This window comes from Peromyscus eremicus, chromosome 2, assembly GCF_949786415.1.
Source record: "Peromyscus eremicus chromosome 2, PerEre_H2_v1, whole genome shotgun sequence".
NCBI lineage: Eukaryota > Metazoa > Chordata > Mammalia > Rodentia > Cricetidae > Peromyscus > Peromyscus eremicus.
Window position 1 is genome coordinate 133,834,540 of NC_081417.1, and position 10,130 is coordinate 133,844,669.

The following is a 10,130-nucleotide window of genomic DNA, read 5'->3' on the forward strand; positions in this document are numbered from 1 at the left end:
TTTGTCCCAATCACTGGACATTAACGTAGGACACAGGTCACTTCATCAGTCTGCAAGAGCAGTTAAGAGCTATTAGCCACTGACCATCTCTCTAGCCTACCTTTCCGACCCCTAGCTCACTTTTTTTTTCTCCAGACAGAGTCTCACCATGAAGCTCTAGCTGTTCTGGAACTCAATTCTTAGACCCACCTGTGCTAAACTCAGAGATCTGCCCGCCTCTGTCTTGCAAATCCTGGGATGAAAGCCTGTGTCACTATGCCCAACTTCTCCACTTTTGAACCATTTTGATTTGCATCAAGTCTCCAGGAAATACTACATTTCTAAACCTGAGTTGGGATCGTTGTTTCGTTTTTTTGAGCCACTGTTTTATGTGTCCCAGGCTAGCCTCAAATTCACTCAGTAGCCAAGGCTGTTCTTGACCTCAGATCCTACTGCCTCCATCTCCTAGGACTGGGATTAAGGACACATGTCACCACACCAGTTTAAATATTTCTTCTCTTTAATGACAAGTATTTATGGGTCACAGTATGGGACTTTGCTTTAAACTACTCTGACCCAGGGAAGAGTATTTGGAGATATGGGATAACATTGAGTGTAAATGTGGGTGCCAGGGCCCAGGTGTGGAGGGCAGAGACAACTTTCTGGAGTTGGTGTCTCCTTCCACCAGGGATTTGACAGTCTAAATCAACTGGTCAGGCTTGCCTGCCAACCACTTTTAATCCACTGAGCTGTCTTATCAGATCAAAATTAACTAATGTTAATAAGGGATAGCTGAGATATTCAGTCTATTACTCTCTTCTTTTATATACAATTTATCCATAATAAAAGTTATAGTAGCCTAGGCGGTAGTGGTGCCTGCCTTTAATCCCCTCACTCAAGAGGCAGAGCCAGTCAGATCTCTGAGTTCGAGGCCAGCCTAGTCTACAGAGCAAGATCCAGGACAGGCACCAAAACTACATAGAGAAACCTGTCTCGAAAAAACAAAAAAAAGTTACATAAACAAGATTAATGTATATACTGTATATATAATGTACATTAATGTATATTCACATTTCTGAATGCATCCAGCCCTGCCACTATCTTGAATTTCAAACACATATTTTTTTCAGTTCCTGTCTTTTATTTATTCATACAAAACTACTTGTCTTCTTGTTTGTTGAAGCAGTAAGTCAGACAACACTTGCCACAGTAATGTCTGTCAAAGTGGCTAGCCATGAAAACTCCAGCACCACATTCGCCCGAAGGACACTCTCAGCTAAGGCAACTAATTTTGCCATTTTCATCCACTTTATAGTGCTTCAATATAGTCAACTTAACCTTATTTCTCTTATGCTTACTCTTCTTGGGAGTGGTGTAAGACTTTTTCCTTTTATTGGCATCACCACGAAGTTTCAACAGAAGATGAAGAGTGGACTGCCATTGAATGTCATAGTCAGACCAAGTACAGCCATCTTCCACCTGATTACCAGTGAAGATCAGCCTCTGCTGATGGGTGAATTCCTTCCATATCCTGGATCTTGTTCTTGACATATTCTATGGTGCTGAGGGTTCAACCTCAAGTGTGATGGTTTTCCCTTAATGACAATCTGCATCTTGTCGGCGGTTCCACCACAGATGGCGGGTCAGAAAGGAAGCCAGACATATTTCCAATGGCCTGAAATACGGCTCTATTGGTTTGCCAATCACGCTGTGCTTACAAATGAAGTCTACATCCTATGTTTCCGCACAAGAGTTAAACTGCCTGCCTAAACACACACACACACACACACACACACACACACACACACACACTTTTCCTCCCTTGTGGCTCCAGGTCTCTGTAAATAACAATATCACTCAGCCGGTTGCTCAAACTGATAACTTGCAGACATCTTAACTCTTCTCTGTGTAGATGGTACAGCAGGTAAAGGCATCTGCTACCAAACCTGACAACCTGAGTTGGGTCCCTGAGTATCTATGGAAGAAAGACACAACTGACTCCCTTCAATTGTCCTCTACCTCCAAAAACCCTCTTTGGTACAAGTGTGACCACACACAATACATAAATAAATGGTTATGAAAATAACATTAGGGGCTAGAGAGATGGCTTAGTAGTTGAGTGTGTATTGCTTTTCCAGAGTACCCAAGTTAGATTACCAACACTCACATCAGTCTCTTGACAGATGCCTGTACTCCAGCTTCAGGGGATCTGACGCCCACTTCTGGCCTCTCCTGCACCTGCAGATACCTGCACACTCACAGAAACACTCTCCAACTACTACCTGCCATGTGGCTGAAACCATCTCACCTCCATGAAATTCTGTCAATTAATATGGAGGGAGGGAGAGGGAGAGGGAGAGGGAGAGGGAGTTGGAGAGGGGAGAGGGGAGAGGGAGAGGGAGTTGGAGAGGGAGAGGGGAGAGGGGAGAGAGGGGAGAGGGAGAGGGGAGAGGGAGAGGGGAGAGGGAGAGGGGAGAGAGGGGAGAGGGGGAGGGGAGAGGGAGAGGGGAGAGGGGAGAGGGGAGAGAGGGGAGAGGGGAGAGGGGAGAGGGGAGAGGGAGTGGGAGAGGGCAGAGGGAGAGGGAGAGGGGAGAGGGGAGAGGGGGAAGGGAGAGGGAGAGGGAGAGGGGAGAGGGAGAGGGGAGAGGGGAGAGGGGGAGAGGGGAGAGGGGAGAGGGGAGAGGGAGAGGGAGAGGGAGAGGGAGAGGGAGAGGGAGAGGGAGAGGAGAGAGAGAGAGAGAGAGAGAGAGAGAGAGAGAGAGAGAGAGAGAGAGAGAGCCACCTAATGGTTATGTTCTGACACAGAGCTTTGCAATCCCAAGACACTTCCTGCTTCCTCATGAGTGATGGCTGGTTTGTTATGTGATGCAGGAATGGGATTTGACAGGGGGGGTTGACTAAGTGTACACATCATGTGACTATGTTTCCTTTAATGAGTGGGTGCTGGCTGGGATGGCACATGCTTATAATCCAGCACTCAGAAGGCTGAGGCAGGAGTGTTGCTAGAGCTTGACACCCTCCTGAGATACAAAGCAAGGCTTTTTCTCAAAGAGAAACAAAAATTCAAAGTATCAGGTAGAAACAGGTCAGAAAAGGGAACAATGGTATAACAAAGTGAAAGTAGGGGCTGGAGAGAAGAAGGCTCCGCTGTTGAGAGCTGAGGTTCTTATTTAGCTAAGTTCCAGAGGTCTTCAGTTCGATTCCCAGCACTGACTTGGCAGCTCACAGCTGCCTGTAACTCTAGCTCCAGAGAATTAGACGTTCTCTTAGACATACATGTTGTTGGTTTATTTCACTCTTTGGTCTTTGAGGAGCCTGCCATCCAGCTCCCACATAAATACATGGAGGCTTATTCTTTCTTATGAATGCCTGCCCTGAGCTTGGCTTTTTTCTTGCCAGCTTTTCTTAACTTCGATTATCCCATCTACCTTTTGCCTCTGGCTTTTTACTTGTCTCTATCACCTTTCTTTTCTCCTTACTCTGTGGCTGGCTGTGTAGCTGGGTGGCTGACCATGGAGTCCTCCTCCCCTTCTCCTTTTCTTGCTCCTTCCAGCCCCGCCTATCCTTTCTCCTGCCTTGCTATTGGCCACTCAGATCTTCATTAGACCAATCAGGTGTTTTAGACAAGAAAAGTATCATAGCTTCACAGGGTTAAAGAAATGCAACAAAAAAGAATGCAACACATTTTTACATTGTTAAACAAATATTCCACAGCAAATGTTACACATCTTTAACTAATATTCTTCAACACATGCATGCAGGAAAACCACCCATACACATAAAATAATGAAAACAAAGTTTTAAAAAGCGGAAGTTACCTTAATGTTTATCTTTCAGAAATTGAGATCCTTATCTTTCATGGGAAGTATTGTGCATCTGCGAACCACTGACTTACTGGAGAAATCAAAGGTGGCTGTTAGTTTGCAGGTCAGATTGAAATGTATCAACAGTCACTTCACAGATTAAGCTATTCAATACACCATGGGTCTCCAAACCACGGAGTGACAGGATCTTCTTCCCCTAAAGCTGAAGACAAACCTTTCATAGAAAATATATCAAAAGAGGCTGGGGGATGGCTCATCAGTGAAGTGCTTGTCATGCAAGTGTGAGCAACTGAGCCTGGAGTGCATGTTGCCCCTTAAATAAGATAAGGGAAGACAAGAAAGAAAAACAAAAGAAAGAAGAAAGAAAGAAAGGGAAAAAAATCCAGGCACAGCAGTAATCTGGTAATATGAGCACTGGGAAGGTAGAGACAGGAGGGTCTCTGGGGCTTGTCAATCATCCAGTCTAGCTCAATAGTGAACTAAAAGTTTATCCACAGACTTATTATTATCATCATCATCATAATAATAATAATCATCATCGTTGTTGTCATAATTATTATCATCAGTCATGTTGCTCAGCAAACACACACACACACACACTCACACACACTGAAAAGAATATAGTAAAAAAAATTTTTGGAACATAAAAATAGGTTATAGTTCAAAAGTCCAGAGTTATTTTAAACTGAAAAATATTTTCTCTGTAGAAATTAGTAAGAATGATAACATTTCCCAATAAGCTTTAAGCCAAATAATAGCTGAAATATATATATATATATATATATATATATATATATATATATTAGATTCTGGGATAAATAAAAAAAACATATCTTCATGTTCACAGCAAAGAAAAACATTTTTTAAAGTATCTATGTGGTGATGGCCCAGGACTTAAATCCCAATACTCAGGAGGCAGTAAGGCAGATATCTGTAAGTTGAAGCCAGTTTATCCTACCAATTGAGTCCCAGGACAGCCAGAGCTACACAGAGAAAGAAACCATGTCTCAAAAAATCAAAACAAAACAAAAGTTTAAAGTAAAGTAGAGTGTGGAGAGATGGCTCAGTAACTAAGAGTATTTGTTGTTCATGCAAAGGTCTCAAGTTCAATTCCTAGCAACCGCATGGGTAGCTCACAGTCACCAGTAACTCCATCCTGAGGTGATCTGAAACCCTCCTCTGGCTTCTGTGGGCATGGCAGACACATGTGGGCATGTTTGACCCTCACCACACCCCACCACACACACATACACACATAATTATTAAAAAATAAAATATAAAAATTTACTAAACAGGTAAGATAAGAAACAATTGAGGAAGATATAAAACACTGACCTCTGAGTTCCACACTCATGCTCACACATGCAATGGGCACACATGCGTGTACATGCCCATGAGCGGGTACATGCACACACACACATGCACACACACACACACACACACACACACACACACACACACACACACGGCACAAAAAGAAATTGAATTAAGTCCACCAAGCTTCTCATGGGGACATCTTAAGAATAAATTCTATTCATTGCTATGGATGGATCTGAATCATTACACTACCTTCATCTGAATAGAAGAAACATCAATTCCAGATAAGTCCTGCAGTGGAATAGACGGATACTTACAACATCTGCCATGCCTCGGAAAAGGAAACATAAATTTCATCTTCCTGAAACTGAAGACTCTTTGCAAAAACCATACACACATAGGACCTGGATTTCAAGACCTTAGTCTCCATATCCTAAAAAAGGTGCAAGAAGAAATCACAGGCTGGGACTGTTGGTAACTGGCATCTTCTCTAAGAGGGGAACTGACTTAAGTCTCAAGGGGGTTTGAAGGAGAATGTCCCCCATAGGCTCAGGTATTTAAACACATGGTCCCCAGTCAGTGTGCTGTTTGGGGATGATGTGGGAGGTGCAGCCTTGCTGTAGGAAGTCTATCACTGGGGTGGGCTTTAAGGACTCACAGCCTTGCCTCACTTCCAGGTTGCTCTCCCTGCTTCCTGTCTGCACTGGAAGCTGTGCTCTCTCACCTTCCTTCTCCTGATGTCATGTCTTTCTGCCATGATGAACTCTTATCCCTTTACAACCGTAAGTCCATATAAACTCTACATGAGTTGATTTTCATCATGGCGTTTTTATCACAGCAACAGAAAAGTGACTTATACAGGGTGAGACCCTCCTGTCTCCATTAGAGTCATGAGCAGGATGGCACATGCCTGCAATGCCAACACTCAGGGGACTGGGACAGCGAGATCAAGTTGCATGCTAGCCTGGGCTACATAGAAAAATCCTGCATCCCAAAACAAAATAAAACAAAACCAGTGGGGATATGGTTTGTGTAGCTTGAGTTTTCCTGCCTGGCCCACGGTCAGGGCAAATCTCTGACACCCGCCAGTCCCACAGCCACTCAGACCCAACCAAGTAAACACAGAGACTTATATTGGTTACAAACTGTATGGCCGTGGCAGGCTTCTTGCTAACTGTTCTTACAGCTTAAGTTAATCCATTTCTATTAATCTATACCTTGCCACATGGCTCGTGGCTTACCGGCATCTTCACATGCGGCTTGTCATGGTGGTGGCTGGCAGTGTCTCTCTGACTCAGCCTTCTACTTCCCAGAATTCTCTTCTCTGCTTGTCCCACCTATCCTTCCTGCCTGGCTACTGGCCAATCAGTGTTTTATTTACTAACCAATCAGAGCAACACATTTGACATACAGAACATCCCACAGCAGGTTTGCAGTATGGATCATTCAAATAGCAAAATCTCTCAAATCCCTCTGCAAGCCTCTCAGGGAACTAGGTGCCGTCTTACCTCCATTGTGTCCTTCCCGGTCTCTAGACGCAGGATGTCAATTCCAGGTATTTTCTTTTGAACCATCTTATCAATGACATCTGCATTTAAGGGGTCTCCTAGTTAACAAAATGATGGAAATCATGAATCAAAATGTTGCTTTTAAATTTTTTATTTCATTTTATTATTTTACGTTTATGGGTGTTTTTGTTTTCTACACGTATGTCTGTGCACCCCTAGTGTGCAGTAACCACAGAGGCCAGAAAGGATCTCAGGTCCTCTGGAACTGGAGTTACAAACACTTGTAAGCTGCCATGTGGTGCTGGTAACTGAACCCAGGTCCTAACTACTGAGCCATTTATCCATCCCTGCCAAACAAAAATTTCTTTTTATTTTATTTCATTTTTTTAGGTTTATTTTTGGATGGAGTTTCTCTGTAACAGTTATGGCTGTTTTATAGACCCACAGAGTTTTCCTAGTGAGAACTTACTCAGTGTCTGAGAATCTGAGTTTGCATTACCCAGCAGGGCTGCATAAGGGGATGATTGGACCATGGGTGTGGTTACCAGGTGTTTGGAATGGTCTGTGCTAGGCTGTATGGTATGCTTTGATGGCAAGAGGGAGGTCCTTTCCCACACCGCTTAGCATTGTTATAAAAAGCCCCTTTGGAGATCCAGAAGGGGCCAGTGGATTTTGATCCAGGTCCACCAGAAGCTATCCTATGTTTCTATCTGTCTCTTCTCCGCTATCTTTCTATCTAAAAGTTTTCTTATTCCTCTCTCCTTCTCATACGAACCCTTTTAAAAGGTGAGAGCTGGCCTCCTACAGGCTGTCCTGGAACTTGCTTTGTAGACCAGGCTGGCCTCAAACTCACAGAGATCACTAGGCCTCTGCCTCCCAAGTGTTGGGATTAAAGGTGTGTGCCATCACCACTTGGCTCAAACGCCCATTACTAAAACCCACCATTAAAACCCAACACAAAAGGAAGAGATATCAATTTGGAATTTACATGTGAAGAAAATACTAAAAGCCCTTGATTCTTGCAGTTAAACCACTGTTTCTATTAGAGCATAAACATGGTATGCACAATAACAACTGAGTTCATAACATGCAGTAACCTGAAGTCTGAGCAGAGTGTTGAGGCAGCATTTGCTGGCACTCATGGCAGGACAGCATGCCCAATGCAAAGTGCATGTGTTTGCTGTTCAGAACCAAGGCTCCAGTGGAGTGGGAGACGCACACATTGCGAGAAGGACTCCATTCACTTCACCTTTGATATTGAATTAATTTTTGATCATTGTGCATACAGAATACTGTTGTCACATTATTCTGAACCCCACATTCAGTTACATAATCCCCATAGGGTCTCATCTCACAGTATAAGAGGCTGGAAGCGAGTAAGTCAGGTCAGTCTCCAGAATAAAAGAGAATATTTGTGAAAAGTGTCTGAGTTCAATATCCAGAAGACATAAAGAATTCTTACAACTTAGCAAGATACATAGTATAATTAAGAAATGGTGTGTGTGTGTGTGTGTGTGTGTGTGTGTGTGTGTGTGTGGTGGGGTAGACTGAAGAGATGGTTGAGTGGTTAAGTGCTTTTGCAGAGGACCCAAGTCCCAGCACTAAGGTCTGGTGACTCACAACCACTTGTAACTCCAACCCTGGGATACCACTATTTCTTCCGTCCTTGAGCACCTGAATACAAGACATTTTAAAGATGCTTTTATTTTATTTGTGTCTGTGAGTGTTTTGCCTGCATGGATGTATGGGCACTCTGTGTGCCTGGTACCTGAAGAGTCAAGAAGAGGGCACTGGATCCTCTGGAGATGGAGGCACAAGCAGTTGTAAGCTGCCATGTGGGTGCTAGGAACCCAACCCAGGTCCTCTGCAAGGGCTTCTAATGCTCTTAAAACTCAGCCATCTCTCCAGCCCCAGAGGAAACGAAAAATTCAATCTTGCATGGTGGTCAATGCGTTTCTTCCAGCATTTTGTAGACAGTATCAGGAATGTCTCTGGGAGTTCAAAGCCAGCCTGCTCTACATATTGAATTCCAGGCCAACCATGGTAAGATAGTAAGGCTCTTTCTAAAGTAAATAGAGCCTGAGAAATGGCTCAGCAGTTAAGAGCACTAACTGTTTCTCCCAGCACCCACATGGTGGCTCACAGCTTTCTGTAACTACAGTTCAAGTGTATGGAACACACTCTTCTGGCCTCTGCGTGCACTGCATACACTTGTTGCAGAGACATACATGCTGGCAAAACACTCATACATATAAAATTTTATATGTACATCTCAAAAACATCAGATTGAATAAATAAAACCATAAAAAGGAAACGGGAAAGATGAAAAGACATGTCTCCAAGAAGACAGGAAATGGCCAACAGACACACCAGTCTTCAGTGAAATGCAAGTTAAAACAACAAAGTTCTGATTCCTATCAGACAGACTATGAAGAAACAGGAACACTTGTGCCTTACTGATGAAAAGGTAGTAATGAAATCCCTATGGAAAAGTGTGGAACAGCCCCAAAATAACTAAGCATATATTTGTCAAATGACTCAGCAATTCCACGCCTACCATTACCCAAGAAAAATGAAAACATACATCCAGATAAAAACTTACACAAATGTTTACAGCAGTATTGTTGGAATACCAAAAGGTAGAAACAGTCCAAATGTCCGTTACTGGATGAATAACCTGTGGTACAGTGACACAATGGAATACTATTCACTCATGAACAGGAATAAGTACAGAAGCATGCTACAACCTGGATGAACCTCAAAGCATGTTCCATACAATAACCCCACACAAAAGACAAATTATTCACACCTTTATCTCTTGTGTCCAGAATAAGAAACCCCACGGCATAAAGAATAGGTGGGAGGTTATCAGCAGTGAGAGGAGGGGGAAGTATTAATGACTTAACCCTTATAGAGGTTTGTCTGGTGCTCACAGTTCTGAAACTACAGAGAAGCTGTGGTTGTCTCAGCTGGTGAACAGGCTCAAGGTCACTGAATTGGGCACTGAAAATGGTGAAGCTGATGTCCCATGAATTTCCCCTCAGTAGGAACAGATAAAAGAACACTTCCTGTGTAGCTCTGTCTGTCAGGTGCTAACAAGCTGCAGAAGGCCATGTGGGGCTGGAGAAGCAGCCACGGTGACAGAGTGCTTTCCCAGCATGCACCAGGCCCTGGGCAGGACCCCAGAATTGTGTAAACTGTAGAATGGGAGCACACATATGGTTCCAGCCCTTGGCAGGCAGAGGGAGGAGGATTAGAAGTCAAGGTTATTCTCGGCTGCTTATCACATTAATAAAAACAACAAAGGGGGAGGCAGGTGTGCTGACACAAATCTGTAATCTCATCACTCGGAAGACTGAAGCAGGAGGATTGACAGGACCAGGATGAGGTACATGAAGTGCCTGAGGCACACACAAGCAAAGCCTAATGTGAAAACCAGCTCCCCTGCTTCTCAGATCCTGACAGAGTGACCTGTGCTGCTTTACAAACAATTAGAACTTAA

At 43.6% G+C, this 10,130-nt stretch overlaps 1 pseudogene; it reads right to left on the bottom strand.

Moving 5' to 3' along the window:
• Positions 1-1,137: 1,137 nt before the first annotated feature.
• LOC131904882 (ubiquitin-ribosomal protein eS31 fusion protein-like) lies at positions 1,138-5,157 on the bottom strand (annotated as a pseudogene).
• Between the last annotated feature and the right edge of the window lie 4,973 nt (positions 5,158-10,130).